This window comes from Podarcis gaigeae, assembly GCF_964106915.1.
Source record: "Podarcis gaigeae genome assembly, chromosome: 3".
Lineage (NCBI taxonomy): Eukaryota > Metazoa > Chordata > Lepidosauria > Squamata > Lacertidae > Podarcis > Podarcis gaigeae.
Genome location: NC_139680.1, coordinates 88,208,512 through 88,224,306, shown reverse-complemented (window position 1 = coordinate 88,224,306; position 15,795 = coordinate 88,208,512). Strand labels below are relative to the sequence as shown.

At 45.1% G+C, this 15,795-nt stretch overlaps 1 protein-coding gene across 4 annotated transcripts in view; it reads right to left on the bottom strand.

The window, feature by feature from the left end:
* Nucleotides 1-5,757, bottom strand: part of PLB1 (phospholipase B1) — a 111,951-nt gene extending 106,194 nt beyond the window's left edge. For 2 of the 4 annotated variants that reach the window (XM_083732157.1, XM_083732158.1), the window contains exon 1: nucleotides 5,538-5,757. The gene's annotated coding sequence lies outside the window, so the exon portion shown is untranslated. Of the gene's footprint in view, nucleotides 1-554; nucleotides 1,709-5,537 lie in introns of those variants that run through there. The other 2 variants (XM_083732156.1, XM_083732159.1) reach the window with 2 other exon arrangements.
* Nucleotides 5,758-15,795: the final 10,038 nt, after the last annotated feature.

The window sequence follows — 15,795 nt, the reverse complement described above, 5'->3', positions numbered from 1 at the left end:
CGACTGTTTTGTTTCTTGTATTGTTCCAGTAAGCACAAATTAGGTAAGCTTACCTTTAAAAGTGAACTTGGTTTAATTTCTCCCCCATGCCTAATGTACACCCAGAATTCCTTCTGAGATGCATGTCCACTTACTTTCCCAACAGTGCTGTCTGCAATGTAGCAGACAGTGTTCTTCGTCCTTGGGTGCCCAAATGTTATTGGACTACAACTCCCTTAATCCCTCACCAGAAGATGAAGATGAAGTTGATACCCCTCCTTTTGCCCTGATGGGACTCAAGGTAGCTTCCAGCTCAGCCAGTGGCATGGATGATGGGAATTGTAGTCTATCAACATCTGAAGACCCAGCATTGAAGAATACTGTACTAGAAGACAATAACTGGGCAACACAGGCAGCTGGCCTGCCCAGGCTAGCAACAAGCAAGCATCACTGCTGCTAGGAGGATGGGAACAACTGATGGGGGACATGTCTCCCCCACCCAAGCTTCCACACTCTGCCTAATGGTGGGGCCAACCTTGTGGCTGGAAGGTGGAGGAAAAGGAGGTGGTACTTACATTTCAGCATTTCCATCCAATGGGTCATTCGCCGTCTTCTGAACTCATCTCCCAAGGATGCAATGAAATGCACTCCCTCAGCTGTGTAGCATAGGAAGCTGGAGCCATGTCATTTACCCAGCTTCTTCGTCTTCTTGCACCATTGCTTTTTGGGTCATCATGGGAAGATTCAAGTCTGTTTTGCCTTGATGGACATTGGGAGGGCCAACATGCTCAACAGAAGTGGAGATTATGCAGAACATCTCAGGGGAAAGCTGGAGGGTCATCCCGCCGCCCTGACCCACCCACCTCCCCCTGCCCCCTGCTGTGGTAATACGGTCTATCCATGCAGTGTGCTGCTTTGGAGCTAGTAAAAGCTTTCAGTGCAGGCTGGGGAGTAAATGGATTTAAAATGAAGTGCCTTAGGACAATTCACAACACAGATTTGTTTTCTATAGGCACATCATACAATCTTGGGTCTTAAGTACTCCAGTGAGGGAAAAGGAAAAATAGAAAGACATATAGCCAACAGAAAGCAACAATCAGACTGCTGTTTATGTGCATACTGAAACCAAAGCGAGTATCCCTGGGCAACTTAAAGATTGGTGGGGTCTCCCTAGCACCATATTTTGTGGCATGCGTAGTTGCGTTATACAAGCAAAGTAAAAATGCAATTTTAAGCTTAAAGAAAGGGGAGAAGAAGCACTCTGTCCAATGGTAGGGCTGGCCGTGCCAGTCTTCCCTGAATCTAGCTCTAGATCTGCCTTGCCTACTCCCCTCCTTACTTTCAGCTTCTATATTTCTGATCCCTTGAAAATGCCTGCTCCTCAACCCCACTGGGCAGCTAGGCTCCAGATCTTCCTGAAGGAACACCAAAGTGTTGCCTGATGTTCTCTCTGTGCATGTTAAAGGAGCACCTTCTCCCATCGGCAGGCCTTTGCTTCCTTTACAGGCGATGCCTGAGACAGCCCACAGACTATGCCACCAGTTGGAAACATTTCCTAACCAGTCAATCTGTCAGAACAGCAGGTTCCTCACAGCACCCACCTGAGATCCGTATCCTTCCCAGCATGCAGCTGGCGAGGGAAAATGAAGCCGAGAGGAAATAACAAGGGCTTTAGCAACATGATGGATATGGCCCAATAAATGTTCTGTCATTTCCTTTCCCATAACTACTACAAGAAAAAAAGAAGACAGCACAATTTAGGTGGCAAGAAAGAGAAGGGCAGAGCAGTATTTCAAAGCAAAAGGTCTGCTGTAAAATTAGAATTCCAGGGACCAAATATCAAGGCAGTGTAAACACACTCAGGGGCTTAAATATAATAAACTCAGATGGGATTCTATAACCCAGTGAACGTTAGAAGCTTTTGATCCCTTAATTCAATCTTGTGGCATAAAATATATATATGAGTTTCCTTTCCCTTAACAACAGTACAGCAGCATGGCAGGTACAAGAAGGGATTAAACAGCCCCAAAGCCTTACACCACAACCCCTTTTGAAAATTGCAAATGTGAAAGAAGAAAGTGAGAGGGGGGAGAGGAAAAACAACAACGAGCTCCCATTAAAAATAAGAAAAATCCATCAATCCTAATTTAAACACATATAAGACATCCAAAAAGGGACGCGGGTGGCGCTGTGGGTTAAACCACAGAGCCTAGGACTTGCCGATCAGAAGGTCGGCAGTTCGAATCCCCGCGACGGGGTGAGCTCCTGTTGCTCGGTCCCTGCTCATGCCAACCTAGCAGTCCGAAAGCACGTCAAAATGCAAGTAGATAAATAGGTAACACTCCGGCGGGAAGGTAAACGGCATTTCCGTGTGCTGCTCTGGTTCGCCAGAAGTTGCTTAGTCATGCTGGCCACATGACCCGGAAGCTGTACGCTGGCTCCCTCGGCCAATAAAATGAAATGAGCGCCACAACCCCAGAGTCGGTCACGACTGGACCTAATGGTCAGCGGTCACTTTATCTTTACCTTTAAGACATCCAAATAGCTATTCAAACAAGATAGTTGATTATAAGATGTGGAAAGGACAGGGAAATCTTGAGACGCCTGGGTGGTTATATTCTTCCAGCCTTGACGGCTCACAGGAGCAATAGGAACCTAGGAAGCTGCCTTAAACTGACTCAGACTATTGGGTCCATCTTGATAGCTCAGCTGGTTAGGGTCTGGTGCTGATAACACCAAGGTTGCAGATTCAATCCCTGTATGGGACAGCTACATATTCCTGCATTTCAGGGGGTTGGACTAGATGATCATCAGGGTCCCTTCCAACTCTAGAATTCTATGAATCCAAGAGTGCAATATTTTTTCTACCCTGACTGGCAGCCATTCTCCAGGGTTTTACAGACAGTGTTCTCTCTCAGCACTCTGAGCTTATGGCCCTTCCCACTTTTGCTATACATCTCTTAGTCCCCCACCATGCAGGAATACTGTTTGTGGTTCATTCCACATCACAACCTCTCCCCATTTCCATCTTTCCACCTCTGCAGTGGTTTTTGTTTAACTTAAAAGGGGGGTGGGAATGGCCAACGTGATGAAGCAACTCCTCCCAATGCGGAAAAGTTGCACCATTTGGGACTTTTTGGTTTAGAGGAAATGTAAGAAGTGACATGATAGAAGTTTATAGAATTATTCATGGCATGGAAAGAGAAAAGTATTTTTCTCCCTCGTTCTTATAACATTAGAACTCCAATGAAGCTGAATTGCGCCAGGCAAAAACATTCCTTTTCTCTTTGGCCTTTGGCTAATTAAACAACCCATAGCCTTTTAAACTGCGTTAGTATTGCTTTTGTTGTTATTATGGTATGTATTTTTGTGCTTTTATATTGTAAACGGCTCTGTGATCCTCAGATGAAGGACAGTATAAAATTTTTAACAACAGTTCAGGACACATAAAAGAAAGCAGATCTGGAAGGTTCTGCGTGCTTTGCTAAGCTTAGGTTGTCATGGTAGATAGGTCAAGTCGAGGCCCTGTTTGTGTCTCCATGGCTCAAGTTATTTATTTTGGATTTATTTTTTACACCACCTCACTCTTGGCTTAAGCGGAGCTCCCGTGGAAACGAAAAACAACTGGAAAATAAAAACATAGACAGGCCCTTGTCCTGGCTGGCAGTACAAGAGGAGCCTTGCTGGATCACGCCAAAGGCCGATTTAGTCCAGTAACGTTTTCTCCCCCGTAGATCTGTGGCAGCTAAATGTAAAAATGGTAGCTCCGTCCTTAATATCTTCACTCTAGAAACTAATTTCTATCGGGCTTATTTTTATTTTAACTGCGAAGGAAAATATCCTCCAGTAACCGAACAGAAGTGAAATCACAAGAACTTTACTGCCATCTGCTGGACACAATGACAGAATTCTATGCACCTCCAACAAGTTTTATTATTACAGTGGTACCTCTGGTTAAGAACTTAATTCGTTCCAGAGGTCCGTTCTTAACCTGAAGTACCACTTTAGCTAATGGGACCTCCCGCTGCCACTGTGCCACCACCGCATCATTTCTGTTCTCATCCTGAAGCAAAGTTCTTAACCCAAGGTACTATTTCTGGGTTAGTGGAGTGTGTAACCTGAAGCATATGTAACCTGAAGCGTCTGTATCCTGAGGTACCACTGTATTATATATTATTCACCTTGGGGCCTATGCGCACCAAGTTGAATCTCACACATTGCATCTATCTGATTGCAAACACCTATGTTTTCTGGAGTGGAGTGCTGGGTGGAGTGGGAGGCAGAACAATGGTAAAGATTTTCCAAGCTTGCAGAGTAAAAGAATGTCCCTATTTTCACCAGATAAATGTTGCAGGGTTTGGTAAAGGTAAAGGGACCCCTGACCATTAGGTCCAGTCGCAGATGACTCTGGGGCTGCAGCGCTCATCTCACTTTACTGGCCGAGGGAGCTGGCGTACAGCTTCCAGGTCATGTGGCTAGCATGACTAAGCCACTTCTGGAAAACCAGAGCAGCGCATAGAAACACCGTTTATCTTCCCACCGGAAGTAAACGTCTACTTGCACTTTGACGTGCTTTCGAACTGCTAGGTTGGCAGGAGCAGGGACCGAGCAACGGGAGCTCACCCCGTCGCGGGGATTCGAACCGACTCCTGAGCCATCTAAAGGCAGCCCTGTATAGGGAGGTTTTTTATGTGTTTTAATATATGTTGGATGCTGCCCAGATTGGCTGGGGCAACCCAGTAAGATGTGTGGGGTATAAATAGTAAAATGTTCAATACGGAATGGGACATCCCTATTTTCACCAGAGAAATGTTGGAGGGTGTGAGGGAAGCAGCAACACACAATCAGAATGAATGCTCAATAAAGACCAGCCATAGATTTGCTAACACATGCACTTCATGCAAGCAAATCAGGATGAACACTGAATTAATTTGAAAGTACAATGAGGCATGGCCAATCTGGAAGACTCTGCAGCTATTTGGTGGCCATTTATTACTTATATGTCTCATGATCCAAAAAAACAAACACATATGTACCGAAGCCCCTGGATGTTGTTTGAAATCACATGTAACTTATCTCCCTACTTATTTATGATTTCCCCTTCCTATTGAGTTCTATCTTTGTGTTTCAGTCTTGCTTATAGACAGATTTAATACACCAGCTGTATGCTACTATATCATCGATGAATAATCCCATTCTTGCCCAGTTTTCCTTGGATCCTTTGTATCATGACCCGTGTTACTCATGGTTCTGTACCCTTATTACTTTTTATATTTGCATTCATTATTAATAGAAGAAGAAAAGAAAAGAAGGGTGAATATTGAATAAACTGCTTGTGTGGAGGAGCCCTTAATATACTTCCGCCTCTGCAATTGCATAGAAATCATTGTGACCCAGCTCCTAGCAAGTGACTCTGATCCCAAGAACACTTGGATGGGTTGATTCTCAACCAATTTCCCCCATCAGTTTAACTGTAAATTGCCTCATAGGAAGCAATTCATAAACAAAATAAATTATTCTTATTTCAATGGGACTTAATCATAGTAATCTATACCAACCTGTTTTTGAGGGAGGCAGTGATGTGTGTTGTGCTCCTTGAGGTATCACTTAAGCAAAAGCAACCATAGATGAAATCCTGGGCACTCGTATTTTGGCATAAACGTGTAGATAGGAGTATACTTATGTGGGAGTAATCTTGTGCAGGGTTGCTTAGGAAATCAGCTACTGTTTTCTCTCTGACAAGAAGAAGCAAAATTACGAGACCTCAAAGATGCAGCTCACTTGTGTGCAAGATATAATCATCATCATCATCATCTTATGGTGGTGATTGTGATGATGGTGGTGGTGATGATTGTGATGTATTATTATTGTTATTCATTGTGTTGACAGCCCTTTCTGGTTAGATGCATTTTCTGTGATTGGCCAATTCTCTGTGACATTTCTGATTTTATATTTTTCTTTAGTGCAATTTTATATTTGCTGTACACAGCTTAGATATTTGATCCACTTTATGTGTTCTACTGGGGTGACAGAGCTCTTTAATTGCACAAACCCAAATTTCTGGTATGCACCTGAATTCCTCTCACAAAATAGTGGAACTACCCCTAACTGGTTGTTTTCTTGAAAAAGCCTGCAGAGTTTCTAACAATTTTTGCATCTTTGAAAGACAGCTTGTTTCCACTAGAGGTCACCAGATAATTGCTGCATTGCTGTGTTTGATTTCCAAATCACGCTCCCTGCTGAAGTCAAATAGCAACTCTCAAAACAGAAAGAATAAGCGTTCTTAACAAGCTTTAACACAGCCAGGGTTTGGTTTGGTTTTTTAGATGGGGGCTAATTTATCATTCATGGTCACTTTTCTTTTTTACATCCCCCCCCCCCGACTGCATGATGCTTGTGTGGAAATAATCAGTATTGGGCTAGGACAGTGGACAGCAACAGCCCCAAATCCAGATCTTTAAGGTACCGCCCGATTTAGGCTTCGTCTTCCAGCTCACCACTAAGCTTATGAAACTGAAGTTGATGGTCTAAGCTGAAACCTGGAGTCCAAGTAACCAACAGCATGCACTGCTCTCTTGCCCAGGCAAAGGCCGATGGCTCCTCAAATTTACACCAACCCGCCTGGCAATCACAGAGGCTGATACTGCCCAGCCCTTTTTCTCCCCTTTGCCCGAAGAGGGGTCCACACCAGCACTGGGAAATCTCTGACCCATGGGCCTAACCCATGGGTGGCCAGGCCTCTGTATTTGGCCCACAAGACCATTTCAGCCAAGCCAGGCCCACCCGCCCTACACCTGAGATCATGTCTGACACCATGGCTGGTAAAGACATGAGTGGGCTGAAAGAGGAATTGCAGAAAACACCAATCAGCTGATTGTGGGCATCTGCAAAGCCCCCTATCTGCTCAACGCTTTGCAAGCGCCAACCATCAGCTGAGTGCTGGGATTTGCAGAGTCCAAACTTTACAGGAAAATAGTAACTTATTATTTCTTCTATGAAATCATTTTCATACCACTTTCCCCAAAATTCACACTCAGTTTTTAAAAAAGCAACCAACTTCATATTTTAAAAACGCCACTAATAGAGTATATTAACAAGCCACAAAGATCTGGATTTGTTTGTTTGTTTCTATACATACATATTTATGTGCAAGTTGCCTTCTATTCAGCTAGACTTAACTTCCAGCCCTGCTATGCAGATTATATATAACATGAAGGTTGGTGTCTCTCATCCCTACAACTAGATATATTCAAGGTTAATGTAAGAGCCTAAGAAGAGCCCATCTAGTCCAGCATTCTTTTCTGACAGAGAGCATTCCTCCTTCCTGTGATTCCCAGCCACTGCTATTCAGAGGTCTACTTCCTACTATGGTGGAGAAGCCACTGATTGTCTGATCCTCCAGGAATTTGTCTAATCTTCCTTTATAAAGCCAACCGAGTTGTTGGCCATCCCCACACTGAATCCCATCATTTAGCTATGCATTGTCCTTCTAAGAAGGATCTCAGACAATCAAGGGAGGCAGACAACAAAGAAGACACATCCTGGTCCCGTTCCAGCTGAACCATCTCCTCCCTCCACGGGGCCAGCTCTGAATCTGTCAGAGGTGTTTTCCTGGGCCAACTCTGTGCATATGAGGTTGGAGGCACTATTTTACCCTTCACTTTGTGGGCTGGTTCCAGAGAGAAGCATTGAGTGATTGTGCCTTGGTAAATGTGCCACAGGGCAGCCATTGTGCTATACCTGCTGTCAACGGTCTTTCAGGAGTTAGGTTGGCCATTCCTTCGTCACAAAAGTGGCTCCACCTCATGAGTGATTCCTGACAAGGCAGACTGAATGTACCTCTGAGGATCTTTGCCTTCTGCCCGGAGCTTGCCTTTCTTGCTGAGCAGCCCAGAGATGATCTGCTCTGCAGGTATCTCTTGTTGAGCTGGACCTTTATTCCAACTTCCTGTCTGCTTGTGGTACACCCTGCGCTAAATTTATGTGGCCGGACCCGTGGAAGGCTGGCTTGCAAGGGATTGTGCTTGCTGGTAGGATGGGAGGGGAGAAATAAATAATACGTATCAAAGAGAAAGGGAAATAATAATACTAATCAGGGTTGATTCATTCCCCTCTGCCTAGTACATAAGCTTGTAGCCATGAGGAAAGCCCTGCCCCACTCCAACAAATGAGGGCAAATCTTGCCTTGTGTTTATATTGTTTCTATGGAGTTCAGTCTCTTTGGGGGTTTTTTCCCCCTTGTGTCTCATCATTCAGAGAATTATGATTTTCAACCAGCGGCTTTGTGGTCTGAGGCTGCAACCTAGTCTGGTGAGCTATCATAGATCATATATATGCAGCAGCACACTTAGATAATCTTAGACTCTGGTTGTAATGTTCTTACAGGGCGGAAGTTCTTGGGATAGTAATGTGTGTTACTTCATTTACTTTGAAAAGAATAAATTGTGAGGACCTTCATGCTCATTCTGCTGAGTGGGGCCCTGGGCTTTGTCCTGAAGTCCTCCCCTGATGGGCTCAAGAAATGCAGTATGCCCTTTCTCTCTGCCCTGGAAACACCCTTGGTGATATCTCTCCCCCCCCCCCCCCCGGTCTTGTTCTAGTCATAACTGGTGTGGGACATTAAAATCAGTGTTGGCTTGGCATTTGATCTCATCTTAGTGTAACATTCACATTTCTGTAGTGATGGGAGTTGGGCTGGAATCGCTCACATGGCTGGATAATTGTTGAGAGCCTGTTGCTAATCTGACATGACTCACAATGACAGCTTGACACTGTGCTGTCAGGTCACGGATGGTCAACCAGATGTAACATCATGCATGGCACACAGGAGCATACATACACACACACACCACACACTTTTTCCTGCTTGAACTACATTGCCGAGAATGATTAATCTTCCACAAGGTAGCAATGGATCGTTGACTGTGGCGGTCTGCATTCAAACTTCGATCTGCAGTCAGGAATGAGAATGGCAGCACATCCACTTCTCCCCTCGTACGATCTATAAAAAGATGGGAAGGCCTTCGTCCCCTAGGGGTGTTAAGCTTGCAAGTTGCCTGACATTTGCGTGGGGCCTCATTCAGCAAAACATTTCAGCCAGGGCTCAGCATCCTAGCAAAGCCCTTTAGCCTGCGCATCTCAGCACGGGGCATTGGCCCTGCTGAAATCAACTGGACGTGAGCGTGTGTCTAAATTTAAATGTGCTTGGTATAAATTCACTTTGTCAAACAGCCTTGGGGAAAATTGGGATACTCAGAAGTTTGGACCAATGGGAATCCTGTTTACATTCACATGGGCCTGCGGCTGTGCATGCACAAGCGAGTATGGTGCATGCAAAGTCCACAATCAGTTTAACTAACCACAAATTATCTATAGCAGATGTTCAGATAATGGAACAGTAATAGGAAAATGATTTATTTATTTTATTCTGAGAACATGTTTACCACTAAATCAAGACTTTAATCACATGCATGAAATGGACAGTTATGGAGGTTGTTTTTGGAGTCCATTGATAGATGGTTTCCTCCATCCAGTAAAACTTCTCGAAGTCCATTGTGTGCTGGGGTACTTAGCACAGCCAATCACAGCAATCAAAGCAAAGTACTCTGAAAGTAAGGGCATTCATAGGTACCTAAAGGGCCATGTCACAAATTTGCAGAACATTTGCATATGCTCCTTGATCTGCTGTAAGCTACAAGTGGAATTGCAGTTGCCTTTCCCACACTATCAAGGATATCATAGTCCCTCTTCCCCATATCTTGGTTCCACCATGTTCCATTCAGAACAGAAGGGGTTAAAGGACAAGCTAGCCTAACACTGCACCCCTGTGCAGTCTTTTAACTTGGGAGTAAGGCTCATGGAGTACAATGAGCATTATTTCTAAGTAATGATGCATTGGATCAGTCTGCCTAGGTCAGTATCTTGGGCTTGTGCATTGAAACTATGGGGTTCAGTGGGATCCTCCCAGTCTTCGCCCTGTCCTGGTGGTCTCCAAGGCTTTCCAGGCTCAAAAGCCAGAATGCTGAAACTTCCATCTTGTACCATTTCAGGTTGAAGATGGAAGCTTAGAGGATCAAATTACCTCCATAGAAAACAATCCCTGCACACACAAACACAGTTGGTCTAGCTTAGGGTTCTTCTTGATATCAAGTTGGGGACAACTGTCAAGGGAAGTATATGATGGAGACAAACATTAAGGGAAACATGATTTGCAAAACAAAATGTGTATATTGGGGGAATTTGCAAAAGAGTGGTTATTGGGAGAACTTTGCATTAATATGTGCAATAATATGCACTAATTTTCATGAGGTAAAAAAAACCACACCCTTCCAAACTGACATGGAAAAAGGAATTTAAGTCTGAGGAAAACTGAGAGGAATTTAAGTCTGAGAGAACTGGAAATTGACAGATTCGCACTTCCCTACCCTTTGGTAGTTGTGTCAGCACCCTGCATATAAACTCATTGGTTGGGAGATTGCACAGCCCTTGGGTTCTTTCTTGTGAAATAGGAAATTGGCAGCAGATCCTTAAAAGGAGCTTCTGGGAGGAAGAGTCTGGCAGTCCTTTCGTCTTCTGTTTCCCTCAATCTTGGAGCATGTTACCAAAGCAGCCCAGTTTAGGAGAGTTAAAGTGAAGGGTGGTCTGAAGTAATCAGCCAATTTTACTTCAATGAATAAGATGACACAGAGAGAAATTAAACAAATTACCAAGTAAAACAAAACACAGCTCACTTAAGTAGTTTAGAATACGAGACAGCAGACTTCAGACTTGCAGGATTTATTTTGTCTTGTGTTTTTATTAGTACCCTGAGATCCATCACCTGCAGCCTGATGCAAAATACATTAATTATCCCAGGGATTCGTTTCAAGTATCATCACTGAACTGATCTCATGTTACTTCCACACACAAAAATCCATTGCTGATTACCCCAAGCTAACTTCATCTCAGCACTATAATTTAGGGTGAGTCATTGTATTGCTGCTGTTGTTAAACAATTGGGAGTCGTAAATTCTTAACAATTTGCAAACAAAAATCTATCAGAAGATCCAGATCTGCCTCCTGGTCTAGAATTGTCACTGATAAAGCAGGGTGCATGGATCATTGGGTATTCTGATAAGGACTGAGGCATGAAAAGTAAACATGGGGGGTGGCAGCATGGATGAGGCCTTCCTAGAGCAGATTAGCAAACATTTAAAAAAGGAGAGATATAGTAGTCATGGGAGGCTTCAACTACCCTGATATCTGTTGGAACTCTGCCAAGAATTTAAGTTCCAACAAATACCTCCATTTCCTCCTTGACAATTTCATTTCCCAGAAGGTAGAAGAAGCAAGAAGGGGGTCATCTCTCTTGGACCTGGTCCTCACCAACAGGGAGGAACTGATTGACAAAGTGAAGTACAAGCAAGCAGGACCAGAGCACATCTGCCCATCTGTGATTCCCAGCATGCGCCAGTCAGGGGCCTTCTGCCTCCAGTCCTGGTGGTAGAACGTAGCCTTCCAACTTGTGTAAGGTGACAGCCTGGAGTCTGGAGCCTTTTGTACCTGTGGAGGCTCCTTGCTCATTTTGGAACACTGGAAATCAGGCTGCTCCGTGGATACAGAGAGGTGCTTCAGTTCACCTTCTGCAAGTCCAAAGGTGACAGAAATGGCGACAGATATGGGAGGAACTAGCAGGTCATTGTGATACCATTTATAAGTGAAATGGTAGCCACATGAGTGTCGAAATTGGATTGGGACCACAGCACTAGATGATGAGAGAGGGGTGGTTTAACTTTCCTTACACACCATGTTTTCTAATTAAAATTCATTTTCCCCACCCAAACTGTGTCTGGATCTCTCATATCACATCAAATCTTGCCCCTAAGCCATGAGTGAGAGAGAACTGTGAGAAGGTCTAGTTGTAGGGATGGGTGTGAGTGTGCATGTGTGTGTGAGGTCAGCATTTCCATTCAATTTTACAAATCAACATTAGGTGTGCGATGCCTGTACCCTGCAGCTGTCTTTTGTGAAATGAAGCCCAACTGCACAATACATTTAAAGGAGTATTGTATCACTTTAAGCAGCCATGGATTCCCCCCAAAGAATCCTGGGAACTGTAGTTTGTTAAGAGTGCTGGGAGTTCTTAGGAGACCCCTGCTCCTCTCTCAGAGATGCAGTTATCAGAATGGTTTAACAATCAATCCCTCTTCCTGGGGAACTCTGGGAACTGTAGTTACATGAGCGCAGTAGGTGTCTCCTAACAACTCTCAGCAGCCTTAACAGACTACAGCTCCCAGAATTCTCTGGGGGATGTGTTATGTTCTCATCCATGTATATGACACACTCTCTTTATGCCAATAAAGGAGATTTAATACTTTGGGGGAAGCCACAACTGTTTAAAGTGGTATGATACTGCTTTAAATGTCTAATCTAGATGGGGCCTTACTTACAAACATTTTTGCACCACAAAATCCTGCGCTTGACTTCTTTGAGAATATTCTGCAGAGCTCTTCCCTGCCCCTGAGCACGTACAGACCAGCGACTTCCCTGTGTGCCATCGTACATCGCCCTGCATTGCAATATCAGCAGCAATAATGAGGTATCTGCACATCCCAACTTGCCTTCTGAACACACTTCCCTTTTTGGTGGAATTTCTCTTCCCTTGTTGCTCATACTTCTGGAAAGACAAGTAATGTCGAACGAGTGAGTCATGCCTTTTGTACGTCATCGGCAGTCTGCTGCAAGGCGGGGTGCATGAGTTCATCTGTCCACAGATCAGGGTTCACAGAGAGGGTGGGCCTGTGTGTTTAAGAGCCCATGGAGGAGAAGCATTACGTCTGTCTCCATTCCGATCATTGCTCCAAAATTCCTTACATTCTTTTGTCTGAGCTGTACAGGATAATATTCTCTCCCCATGCCCACATCTGCAAAGCTAGCACTTGAGGCTTCTGCAGACCATGTGATTTAAGCCTCTGTCTTTGGGGAACACTTCCTCCAGTTCATAAAATGAGAAACTGAGGTGCAGGTACATTAGCACATCAACCCTATGGTCAGCAAAGCTAATGCTAGCAAAATATAGCCGCTCTCCTTTCGAAGCCAAGGACAAAGCAAATGTAGAAACAAGCACTAGCACAGCAAACATTGTCACCTGCTCCCACAACTTCCCTGGAAAGTCAAGGGAAGTAATTCATAGCATGTATTACTATGTCACCCACCAACACCATCCCACCTTAGTTGTATGTGCTTAGAAATAATCGGTCGACACAGGGTGCCACCCAACCCAGTATGCCCATGCCCTCCACACGAAAGGGGCACCAGTTGTGGTGGTGTCATCCAGGTAGGCCTACTCAGCAGAATGGTCATGAGGTTGCTCCTCAGTGCAACATGGAATCTTTTTGAGCCACATTCTCTCCTTGACAACCTTCCAAGGGCCACAAGCCATTTGTGGACAGCCCCAAAGGCAAAAGTGGGAAGAACAACATATGTGAATTTTACTTGTGTAAAGCAGGCTACACACAGCCCTCCCAACCCTCCATCCAGGCAAACAAGAAGGATTATCAAAGTTCAAAAAAAAAAAAATTCTATCCAGGTGGGGGACAAAGTCTGGGAAGAGGGGTGTGTGGCTGGGAAGAGGCTATGGCATGAGGAGAGTCCCTCAGGCTGGACAGATAGGCTTCATTTGGTCCCAGGGCCTGAGAGTGCCCATCTCCAGTTGAAAGCAGGGAGCTTTCATAAGACATTCAAGTCCAGAATCTATTGTTGCCTAGCTGCCCTTGTGACCAGGCAGCCAGAAAGAGGCCATTGCACCTTCCCACCCACAAGCCACCATCCATGGTGCTGTGGGTAGGAGGCCTGCTTGAAGAACCCAGAGGCTCCCCAAGGAGAGCTGGGAGCAAGACCTGCATTTGGACCATGAACGAATACATTTTGCAGGGGAGGGGGTGGGGTGGGGAGACACATGTACATGGGAGAATGGAAGCTACATCTCAGAGCTCACAGCAAGCAGCACCAGCAAGCAGTGCTGTCCAGTATGCCATGCTGCATCAATAGATGGGTCCTCTCAATAAATCAGCAGGCAGATTCCCTCCTTGTGTGGGTGGACTTACTTCATGCTCAGGGACACCTCCACCATCGCTGTTACCCCAGCTGGCAGATTACCACCATCCAGTTTTCTGAGTAAATAGTAGCTTTATATGAGAAAGGGAGAAAATAAGGGGTTACTAATGCTCAGAGCTGTAGTAATTTCTCCCCCTTTTCCAAAATACACTTCTGTTCATGTAAAACTAGTATGCCGGTAAGGAGATGTGGGCACATTTGCTACTCAGTGGCTTCCACCCATTTGCTTCTTGGAGGAAGTGCTGAGTCAATGGTACTTAGCTACCCAAATGAGGACCAGAAACTTTCAACATTATTATTTCGGATAAACTAATGTTAGATGATGATGAAATATGTTTGCAACCCACACTTTATCCATTGCATAATTCCCAAGTACCTGTGCTCCAACGTGAAAGTGATCTTTCCATGGTGATGGTGTGCCAACCTGTAAAAGGTAAAAGGTAAAGGTCCTGGATGGTTGAGTCCACTCAAAGGCGACTATGGGGTGCGGCGCTCATCTTGCTTCCAGGCCAAGGGACCCGGCGTTTGTCCACAGACAGCTTTCCGGGTCATGTGGCCAGCATGACTAAACCACTTCCAGCGCAACGAGTGCCAGAGCGCATGGAAACGCCGTTTACCTTCCCGCTGCAGTGGTACCTACCATATTTTTTGCTCCATAAGACTCACTTTTTCCCTCCTAAAAAGTAAGGGAAAATGTATGTGCGTCTTATTGAGCGAATGCAGGCTGCGCAGCTATCACAGAAGCCAGAACAGCAAGAGGGATTGCTGCTTTCACTGCGCAGTGATCCCTCTTGCTGTTCTGGCTTCTGAGATTCAAAATATTTGTTTTCTTGTTTTCCTCCTTCAAAAACTAGCTGCGTCTTGTGCATCTTATAGAGTGAAAAATACGGTATTTATCTACTTGCACTGGCGTGCTTTCAAACTGCTAGGTTGGCAGAAGCTGGGAAAGAGCAATGGGAGCTCACACCGTCATGTGGATTCAAACCCCCAGCTTCCGGTCAGCAAGCCCAAGAGGCTCAGTGGTTTAGACCACAGAGCCACCTGTGGACCACCTGCATTATACCATCATAATACAGTGGTACCTCGGGTTACAGACGCTTCAGGTTACAGATGCTTCAGGTTACAGACTCCGCTAACCCAGAAATAGTACCCCGGGTTAAGAACTTTGCTTCAGGATGAGAACAGAAATTGTGCATCGGCAGCGGGAGGCCCCATTAGCTAAAGTGGTGCTTCAGGTTAAGAACAGTTTCAGGTTAAGAATGGACCTCCAGAACGAATTAAGTTCTTAACCCGAGGTACCACTATATAAGGGGAATTAATGAGTTATTTGCGTTAGAAGGGGGCAGAACAGACCTGTCCTGTTCATGAGGCAAGGTAAAGTGGCTGCCTCAGATGGCAGATTTGATGGCTTCTGAGGAGTGATCTGCTGTCTGTGACCGCCCACTTCTCTCTGGCCTCCTTTTACCCTCCACCTCCTTCAGCATGGAGGGGCTGCTGAAGAGGAGGAAGTGGAGGAGACTGGGGGGCTGTGAGGTGGCAGTGGTAAGGGTGTGTGGAAGAGGAGAAGGGCTGCAGAAGAATAGAATGCAGCAGGTAGGAGGTGCATAGCGTTTTCTGTTTTGCCTCAGGAAGCAAAACATCCTAGCCCAGCGCTGGAGCAGAGGATTGCTGCTATCCACAGCTTCCTTTCTTTCTGTCACCTCCCTGCATCTATAGCATATT